Raw genomic sequence first — 11,310 nt, 5'->3', positions numbered from 1 at the left:
CATGAGCGATATTTTTAACAATAATAGGTCAGTGGTTTTGTAGAATATCCTTCAATTTGGATTTGTCTGATGTTTCCTCATGATTAGATTCAAAGTTTGCATTTTGGGCAGGAATACCACAAAATATAACTTTCTTAGTACATCGTATCAGAAGGTACATAACATTAATTTGTCCCATTACATGTTCAATTTGAATCACTTGGTTGAGGTGTCCAAATTATCCACTGTAAAGTTATTGTTTTTTCTCTCTATAATTAGTAAGTATCTTGTAGGGGCATACATTGAGATGACATAAATATCCTGTTTCTCACGAACTTTAAGCATCCATTGATTAATCCTTGCCTAAATCAATTATTATTTTGATGGCTATTAAATAGAGATTTTCTGATTGCATTATCTCTCTACATTTATTAGAAGAGCTTTCCCTTTTCCATTTGTTTATTCATTTATTTATACCAGCATGGACTCACGGATTCCTCATTTTTCTATGGTCTATAATCCATTACTATCAATTATTTTGATGCTTAAACTGTCCCTAGTTTGGCCAGGGAGAACCCCTTCGAACTAGTTCCTGGGTCCTTGTGTCCTCAACTTTCTTTGAGCACTTCCTTGCTTTCTGGCACTACAAGCTGGTCCAGACTCATGTATACTTTCGTGGCCCTCACCCATATCAGCCGTCCCTTCAAGGAGCTAAGTGTTTTATAAACTGAAAATGATCTGCAGAAGTTGTGTTCCTATTAGTCTCAAGCTTCAAGTTTGTAGATCCTCAAATCTCATGTTTGTTGAAAAGGCTTTCGTCTTAGAAAGAGCTGAGCTTGAATGGGGAGTCTGCTTTCTGGCTTTGTGACCTTAGGTAATATGAAATGGGAGCAGAAATGCCTACCCCCTCGCACACCCTTAAGTTTTTGTGAAGATGTGAACACCAGGAAGGGAAGGACCATTGTGTGCTGCTGAAGGCAGTATCTCCAGCACCTAGCGAAGGCCAGTGCACCATAGAGGCTTCATAACAGTTTTGAAGGAAGGAACCACCTGAGGTGACAGGTGTAAAGTGTTAGCATTGCGCCAGGCACACAGCCCGGGGGTGACCACTGTTATTTACTGGTAGTGGTTTGTTTTGTGGACTGTTAGAGTTAGAACTAATTGTTAGGAGTGCACTGCTGATAGGTTAGCTAGAGGCCTCTGCCCCTTTCAAAGGAAGGGTGGGTTCCAATTGAACAAAAGTGAAAAACTGGCCTAACTGTGCTGGGAAGGAGGCCAAAGACAGGTAGTAGAGTCCAGAAGAAGCTGCAGCTAGAAATCAGCTAGCAGCTCTGGAAGGAGCCTGGCGGGGCCTCCACCCTGGGGTGGAGGACCATGCAGGGGGCAGACAATAGGCAGGGGGCACTGACAGAGGCAGACTTCTGGGAGAAGGGAAGAAGCTTTGTGCTAGACTCGAGGAGACAAGTGGATGAGGCTGCATTTCAGAGACCCCGCATGAAACCCCATTCTGATGCCAGACACAGAGTCCACCCTGTGGGGCCTCTTCACCTCAAGGGGAGAGACCAGGACGCAATCATCAAGGAACCTTTAGTCAGATGGGAGAGACACAGACCCTGTTCTTGGAGATTTCATACCCTGACCTTCTCACCACTAACCTTGCCCTCTCCTCCTCATTCTATTCCCTGATCCCCCTTCTTCCAATCTGATTGGACCTTCAGACCCTTAGCTTGTCCCCATCTGTCCAGGAGGCCTTATGATTTTGCACCAGGCTACATTTCATAAAAGCCCCCTCAAGATAGCAATGGTATTGTAACAGGTATATAAGATGTCAGAGGGCTAGCAGCTTGGGGGAGGGGGCTATCACTTTGTGAGGGGTGTAAATGTCTAACTATTATGTTGCTTTGTACACCTGAAACTAATAATAATAATAATAATAACTAATTTGGGATACCTAGTAAACATCACGTATGAAAGTGCCAAAAATTATTATTATTATATATGCTCAGTTTGTCTAATATCATCTGGTTAAAGGTCTAAAATTAATTTTAAGATATTTATTAACACAACCTATGATATATAAGTCATTTTACTTGGGCCTGGAAATTGCATAAAACAGTCTGCATTTAAAAACTCACACAGAAGTAGGGGAGACCAACACATAAACATCTACTTAGGATATAATAAATAAAATAAAGGCAAATGTAAACTATTTTCCAAAACAGGTACCATAATAAACTGAATATTCTAGAAAACCAAAGATACAAAAAATATTAAATCTTGTATCAGCAAACTAAATTGAAAAAAGATACATACAATGCTGAGAGTCAAATATACAGCCAACTCCAAAGACATATTTAATTCGCTGTTCAGAACAATGTGGCATGCTTCATTCCTAACACAACCTTAGCTATTTTTATGATTACAATTTATTGTGGTTATACATCTACAGAGAGTATGACTATAACAAAGAAGTCAGCATTTATAAATAAATGATCATCTTATGAAAGAAAAAAAAAGCCCCCTCCTTCACTCAGCTTCTGAGGGTTTCCTGGAAACAGGGTGGTGGTGAGAGTCTGCTTCAAAGTGGTCACCGGACTCCCCTCAGGGCTTATTTTGGAAGGTGACACCTCCCCCTGCTTACCACAGCCTCCTCCCCAAGCCTCTCCACCTCCCAGCACCCACAGAGGGAAACCACAAGACCAGAAGATGAACCAGTCTGCTCAGGAGAAGCCAGTGGTGGAGGGTGGTGGCAAGCAAGGTCTCTGCTTGGCACATCCAAGCAGGCATAAGGTAGGGGGTACAGAACCAGCATTTTGTGGCTTTAATGCCACAAAATCAGCCATGTTGCCATAGAATCCTCTGCCCAGGAGTCTGTCTCAAAGGGGGAATTAAATGACAGGTTCCCAGACACAGATAAGAGCCACTTTCTCTTATACCCATCTTAAGGTGTGGAAACTAAAGAGGTGACTTGAAGAAGCTCCCAGAGCACATTAGTGACAGAATTGGGCAAGAACCCAGATCTCCCAGCTCTGTCCTATGTCTTTCCACAATCCTAATTTTCCCTTTCCAGGAATCCATGGAATCTAGAATTTTCCAAAATGTTTCCTGGGACTTCATGAAGTATTCTGAAAACACAATCAAAGCTAGTGATTTTTTTTCTTTTAAAATGTGTTGAAAAGCTATATGTATAATAAAAACTAAATACATTTCTACGATTGGTCTTGCTGTGACACACTTATTGCCTTTAACAAATCGTACGCCATATGCATGTGTTGTGTGTGCCCCAACTCTAATGGCTGAAATCCATCACCATATTCTTTTTGAAGCCACACTTCCCAGGGGTTACTCCCAGGCAGTGACTGAGCAGGCAAGAACGGAAGGCCAGGACATTCTGGGAGGTGATGGGCAGTTTTTGATGGAGGACTCCCCATTGGCTCTGCTAAAACTTTCTTAGAATTGCTTCAGAGTATAAGACGTTTCCTGCCCAACCTTCATTCCTTCCATGGTGGTTTCACCTGCACCGTGGTTTGCCAGCTCCCCCAGCTTCATCTGGCTCCTTGCCCATTTCCCCCCACCGATATTTTCCCCAATAAATCCCTCCCACATCCAAATCCCCTCTTGACATTTGCTTCTCAGTGGACCTGAACTAACACATCAAGAATTCCTACAAGGTTTATGAACTATTCTCCAATGCATAAATGCATTGTTTCATTTCAACAAATATGTCTTCATTTTCATATTAATGCATTTACCAACTACATATTGAGTTGCGTTTAAGATATTTGATAACTTTACTGTTTTGTAACTTGTCTCATAATTTCAGCATATGATACTCAATGCTTACTTAGTATTCAAAATAAGAACAAATTTTTGATCATTTCTTGTAGCAGTTAGTTTGTGACACCTCTGTTGTTTTGTGAGAGGTGGGGCTCTCTAATCTGGAGGTCATGACCTCCTGGTGGTGTTCTGCTAACATATTTTTTCCCCTCGCTCCCCTTCTTCCGCTACCCTCCCTCTCACTCCGGTTCAAGCCGGTGTTTCTCAGTCTAGTTGTGTAGGATTCAGCTCCCTGGCCCGTGCTGGTATTATGAGCTTTGCGCTCCCCACTGGCTGAAGCAGCCGGTCGCCGGTTGGCCACTCACAGCAGCTCTCGCTGCGGGCTGCTCACGGCCGCACACTGCAGCCCAGCTCCAGGGAGAGCTGTTATCTTAGCTGTAGAGGGCACAGCTCACTGGCCCATGTGGGAATCGAAGCGGCGACCTCGGTGTTAGGAGCATGGCACTCCAACCACCTGAGCCACCAGTCCGGCCCAACATATTCTTCCTTTATAAGTATTCCATGGGAAATTAGCTTGAAAAGAGCTGGCCTGAACCCATCTTAAATGTGCATACCTTCTTAGTTTCTGCCGCTGCTCAGGGCACTGGCCTTTCAGACAGCTCCTTCTGGCTGAGGACAGAGAAGAATCTGGTATTGCCAGGATCCACAGGGAACACACAAGTCCTCCAGAGTCTGTGCCTATCTACTTTATCCAGAGAGAAGGACCCTCAGTTTTGTCAGCCACTTCGTGTTGACCCCTTTGGTCTCCTTTGATATGTTAAGAGGGACCAAATCTAGAGGTGATGATATTGTTGGATGTCTCAGGGGTTTTGATCAAGATGAGAATATTTTCAAGTTAACTTAAAAGGTGTTTACTATGAATGGTGTCTCACATTTCTCCTGTACACTTTCCAAAGTGTTTTCACAAGCTTCTTACTTAGTTCTTAAAAATGACTCTGGGATTCTTGGAGCACAGGCTCTGGAGTTAGACCTTGGTTCAAATTCTAGCTTATGTGACCTTGGGCAAATCGTTTAAAATCTCTGAGCTTTATTTCCTTTTCTGTGAAATAGAGATGCTACCTCCTCTGGCAGGATGCAGTGAGATCATGTACATTTGAGTGGTGAGCTGGGCAGAGGCTGCATCAGACAAGGGCTCAGGGGCTGAAGCCAGGGGTCTGGGAAGTCACCGATTCATTAGCGACATGGTGAGACTGCCTTCCCTGCCACCATCCAGGCAGAAGAAATTCTCCTGCTCTGCTCCCTCAACACTTTCTCTTTTTGTCTCTCAAAACTCTCCATCATCATCACTTTTTAGGGCTTTTTCTACCTCCACTGGGAGATTTGGGGCAGCCAGAGCAAGTGTGGAGTCTACTGAGGTTCAGACATTCTGGGCCGGTGTAGCTCCCGGAAGCCCCTGTGTGCAAGGACTGAGGAACCACCCCGGGAGGATGAAATGGTCATGATGCAGAGAGAGAGTCACTAGGTCCAGTTGGTCAGCAAGTTCAATGGTTAGAGTCGAAGGAACTGCTACCATGAGGGGCTCTGACATATGGGAGAGCTAGAGGTGCCATTTCTGCTTCTCCACCCTCTGCTGACAAAGTGGGACCCAAGGTATGAGTGGACATTCTTCTCATCACTGAGAGCGGAACGTGATTTGGGTGTGGTTCAGTGCTTAGGGAGCCCCAGGAGGCAGCATCCTTGACTTCCCATGGAGGCAGCTGATGGCATCTCTCAGGTGGCACGTTGGAAAGCCCACAAGCCCAGAACCTCTCCAGAACTAATCCTCCTAACATCTTCCATTCATCCAGCCCTTACTCTGGGCAACGTACTGTGTTAAGCAGCTTCCATGCACAGCCTGCTACAACCTTCATGACCACCCAAGATCTGGATCTGTTACTACTCCTATTCTGTAGATAAAGACACTGAAGCTAAGGTGTAAACTAGAGTGGTCGGCATGGGATTTGAACTCGGTCTGCTTGACTTGGGGGCCTTGGGCTATTAACCAAAATACTTAACTGCCACAGAATAAATAACTGAGGGAGGTTTCAAGGTTAGATTGAAGTGGAATTTAAGTCATTTCTATTCACATGCTCTCATTTATTCCCAGGCCTGGTGAATCTGGGTGTTTGTGTTACATTTGCACCCTGGTGGTGCCACCTGGCATCTGTAAATGTCTGTTGTGCAACAGAGCTACGGAAGCAGGAGAAGCTCTGAGTCAGAACTGTGGGCCTTTCTTATTCCTAAGACCTTTGACTCTGGTGCCTGGAGGAAGCTGTCTGGCCTTGGCAGTGACTCTTGGCCCGGCCTCTGAAGTCTTCCTGGTCCCCAGATAAACTCAGCATCTTAGCACCACAGCACCACGCATGTGGTCTTATATGCCTGGTTCCTTGTAGATGAGCAAAGATGGTAAAAAGCTCAACGGACTTGGCTTGTGATTCCGCTCTGCCACTTATGGTTGTGTGGCTTCAGACAAGTGAGTTAACCTTTCTGAGCTCAGTTTCTTATCTGTAAAATAGGAGGAAGTAAAGCCACCTGATAGGGTTGTGGTGAGGAATAAATGAGGGAGTAGGTGCCTAGTACTTAACGCAAAAACAGAAATCTATCATAATAGAAAAGTGCCAATTCTCCTCCTCCTCCTCATTATTACCACTGTTATGTTGTATGCCTTCTCAGTTTCGTGGCTTCTGCAGCCTTCTGAGGAAGATTCTGGGTCCTCTCCCTGGAGTTGAAGCCTGAACCCCCCTGCTCAGCTGAGCTCCTGCAGCCTGCACTGCCCGTCCTTGGAGGTCCTACAGAAGGCAGGCAGGTTGGAATTCAGCCTCACAGCTGGGGACCTGAGTTGTCCTCTCAGCAAGGCCACCAATTTGCCAGGGGACCATGGGCAAATCACTTTCCCTCTCTAAAAATCAGTTTCCCCATCAGCAAGCAGAAAGAGTTGCATCTGTCTTGCTCATTTCCCTGGGCTGTTGTGAAATGAACAGGTCACGAGGACATGAAGGTCTCTGTAAGGGTTCATGCCCTACAAGGGGTTATTGTGTCCCTTGAAAGAAGGGCAGGGGATGTAGGAACCCAGAGGAGCCAAGCTGTCTCCTGCTTCCACGCCTCTAACTAGAACTCTTCCTCTTCATTGCCGGCTTCATTTATTCATTCAACATGTATCGACTGAATACCTACTACGTACCAGGTAGATTTTTAGGTGCTGGGGATACAAGTAGTAAACAAAACAAAAATCTCTGTCTTCATGGTACTTCCATTTTAATGGAGCAAGTGGCAAAGACACTAAATGTAAAATGTGTCCATGGCTCATACCGGGCACCACTGCCCCCAGGAAACTTTCCCTGACACCTTTGTCCCTACTCTCCCCAGATTAGACATGCCCTCTGGCTCCTGTCGCCCAGTGATCACACTGGACTGTAATCTCCAACTTGTCTGTTTTATCACAGTCTGTGGGTTCTTTGGGGGCAGGAACCTTGTCTCCTTTGTATCTTTGGCACCAAGCACAGGGCCTGGAACCTGGTTGAGACGCAAGATACATTTGTTCAACAAATGAATGAATGAAATGAAGTAAGTGATTTAGACCAGAGGCTTCCAGTCGTTGACTCATTCATTCCAACAGGTTTTGTTAGGCAGCATCCCTGAGACTGTGTGGGGGTGTGGATGGGTGTGGGTGTGGATAAAGAAATAAGGTTTTGTCTCTGCCCTGAAGGATGCTATAATCTGAAAGGAAATGGCAGGAGAGGGGTTAGGAGGAGGGAACAACCGTCTGTTGAACAGGAGTTTGGCCCGGAGTAAATCCGTTGCATGGGTTACCTCTCTTTACCTCTCCAGCAAGGAAGGTATAGCATTTTGGAGGTTCATCTATGTTGTACCATGGATGTTGTAGCATCCTTTTTAATGTATGAGTAACATTCCATTGAATGTATATACTACACTTTATTTATCCATTCATCTGTTGATGGACATTTGGACTATTTTTACCTTTTGGTTATCATGAATAGTGCTACTATGAACATGCCTGTACATCTACTTGTTTTAACACCTGTTTTCGATTCCTTTGGGTACTTGCCTAGGAGTGGAATTGCTGGGTCATATGGTCATTCTTTGTTAAACTTTTTGAGGAACTACCAAACCATTTTCCACAGCAGCCGAACCAGTCTGTATTCCCACCAATGATGTATGAGTGTTCCAATTTCTCTACATCCTTGCCAACACTTGTTAATTTATTTTTTTTTAAATTATACCTACCCTAGTCTTTTTCTTTCTTGATGGAATTCTTTGAAGCACAAAAGTTTTTAATTTTATAAAGTCTAATTTACCCATTTTTTTTCTTTTGTTACCCGTGCTTTTAGTGTTGTATCTAAGAAGGCTTTGACAAACCCCAGGTCACAAAGATTTGTTCCTATATTTTCTTTTAAGAGTTTTATGGTTTTAGCTCTTACATTTAGATCTATGAGCCTTTGGAGTTAGTGTTAGATATGGTGTGAGGATTTTGTCTGCATGTGTATATACAATTTTCTCAGCACCATTTGTTGATCTTGTATCCTGCAGCCTTGCTGAACTCATTAGTTCCAACAGGTTTTTGTGAATTCCTTGGGATTTTCTATATATATGATCATATCATCTGTGTATAGAAATGGTTTTACTTCTTCTTTTCTAATCTGGATGCCTTTTATTTTGTTTTTTTTTTTTGCATAATTCTCCTGGCTAGAACCTCTAGGTCATGTTGAATAGAAATGTTAAGAGTGGATATCCTTGTCTTGTTCCTGATCTAGGAGAGAAAGCAACAAGGTTTGCACCATTAAGTACAATATTAGCACATTATTAGCACAATATTACACATTAGTACAATGTGTTTCTGTAGACGCCCTTTGTCAGGATGAGGAAGTTCCCTGGTTGGTTGAGTGTTTTCATCACGAAGGAATGTTGAGTTTTGTCAAATGCGTTTTCTGCATCTATTGAGATGAGCATGTGATTTTTGTCCTTTATTCTATTGATATAGTGTATTATTAGGTTGGTGCAAAAATAATCACGGTTTTTGCAATTATTTCTAACTGGTTAAACCGCAATTATTTTTGCACCAACCTAATATATTAATTGATTTTGGGATATTAAACCACTTCTGGAATAAATCCCACTTGGTCATGGTGTATCATCCTTCTTTTGTGGTGCTGGATTCTGTTTGCTCATATTATATTGTGCATTTTTGCATCTATATCCTTTTTTTTTTTTTTTTAAGGAGGGCATCGTTCACAGTGGCCCATGCGGGGATCGAACCGGCAAACTTGGAGTTATTAGCACCATGCTCTAACCACCTGAGCTAACTGCCCACTCCTGCATCTATATTCCTGAGAGATAATAGTCTAGTTCTTGAGGTGTCTTTGGTTTTGGTATCACGGTAATACTGGCCTCATAGAATGAGTTGGGAAGTGTTCCCTCTTCCAGTTTTTGGAAGATTTTGTAAAGAATTGATATTAATTCTTTCTATGTTTGGTAGAATCCATCTGGGTTATATATTTTGGAGATAGCTGGGAAATATGGAAAGGGCTGGGCCTCTGAGACCTCGGGCAGAAGCAGTTGAATCTGATACACACTGATCTGTCCTGATTGACACGCACATTATTTTAAAACATTTGAACCAACTTTGAAAAAAATCTAGAGATTTCACATAAAAACTCTGATTTTCAAATTCTCTAGAAAAGTCAAAATCTGGCAACACTGGCTCCTAATTATATTGAGTGATGGTGAATGGCCTCTACTCACTGGTTTGCCTCAGTCCTTATTCTTTCCTGTTAATCCTGTCACTAAGGCTGAGTGTCAGGTACCATCTGTATCATATTTATTCCTGGACCACTCTATGTTAACTGCATTGCCACTGTAGGTGTTTGACTTGATGCTACCTAGTTACACTTGCTGAGTGTTTGTTAGCTCATCTGTAAAATGGGAACATTAATGATTCTTACCTTGGAAGATTTTGAGGAATTTAAGTGAGATGATTGTAAAGAGGTTTGGCATAGACAAGGCACTCAATAAATTTACCTGTTGCTTTTTCCTGGCTGCATAGATTCTGTTGCATGGCCATACATAATATGTAGCACCAGCACCACAAAAGAAAAATTATACACCATGACCAAGTGGGATTTATACCAGAAGTGGTTTAACATCCAAAAATCAATGAATGTAATACACTATATCAATAGAACAAAGGACAAAAACCATATGATCATCTCAATAGATGCAGAAAATGCACTTGACCATTCCTCTAACGGTGGACATATCTGTGGACTTCAATTCTTCCCTGTTTCACACAAGGCTAAAAAGGACATCCATGTACATGGTACATAGTGTTGTGTGGTGGTTAAGAGTATATTATTCGCTCTACTGGTTTTCAATCCCAGCTGTGTGACCTCTTTTTCTCTCTCATCCTCTTGGAATAGTTGAGATGAAAGGATGGGTGGAATGACCTCAGATGTCATTTGAAGACATATCTGCAATTTTGTCCACAAAAGGACTGGAAGATCACAGGTGGGTGTAGGGGAAGATGCAAGAGTCCGGAGGCCCCTTCTGCAAATGTGAGAGCTGGCTCACCCTATCTCACAATCTCCCCGCCCTAGGGTGTGAAGCCAAAGGTCAAGTTGTTGCATCTGACAGACTGGCAGCTAAGCCGTCCAGGGAGATGAGATAAGTGGGTGTCAGGCAGAGGGAGGGAGGTGTCAACCGCAGAGCAAAGTGAGGCAAGAACCCTGTGGACCAGGCTGAGCTCCCCACACCCAACCCTGTCCTGGAAGTCATATCCCACATATAGCTGCTTAACCCTCTGAACCAGTGATGGTCCCAGAGCCTCTCCTGGACTCCTTCCCTGGAGCCCTTCAACAGTATCCATGCAACAGAGCTCTGGGACCCAAGCACTGAGCCACCTGGGAGGGCAGCTGGTGGCCTCAGGTTGGAGGTGGCAGTGGTTATGGATTGGAGAGTTTTTGAGGTTTTCAAAGAGGAAGTAGGGCTTCTGCCTGTGGTGCCATTGCCTCTCATTTTCACTGCATGAGACAGCCAGACACTCCTGGCTCTACTTTGCTTTCTGAACCCCTACTCTAAAATAATAAGCACCGATGGTTGCACACTACTTTCTATTTCATCAACATCCAGCAAGTCTTTTGATAACTGGACTAAATTCCAAGGTGTGGGTCATGTTCCTATGGGCTATATTCCCAGCAACTAGTCCAATGCCTGATATATAGTTGGCAACTGAGAAATATGTGAATGAAGAAGTGAATGAATGAATGACAAGTTCTTGAAGTGCTCGTAGGGTGACAGAAGCTAATGTCACAGCTCACTTCCACAATCCTTAACTTGGGCCTCTGTCCATCTTGATTTTTCCGGGGGTCCTTTGGCCCCTGAAGAGAATCCAGATACTACTCTACCACATTTGTGGCCCTTTTTTACTTTTCATAGGTGCCCCCCCCCCCATCCAGTAATTCTTCCCTGAGCTCTCCTTCCCCTCTGGGGATATCACAGTTG

This window comes from Rhinolophus ferrumequinum, chromosome 9 (assembly GCF_004115265.2).
Source record: "Rhinolophus ferrumequinum isolate MPI-CBG mRhiFer1 chromosome 9, mRhiFer1_v1.p, whole genome shotgun sequence".
NCBI lineage: Eukaryota > Metazoa > Chordata > Mammalia > Chiroptera > Rhinolophidae > Rhinolophus > Rhinolophus ferrumequinum.
This window is presented reverse-complemented; position numbering follows the sequence as displayed.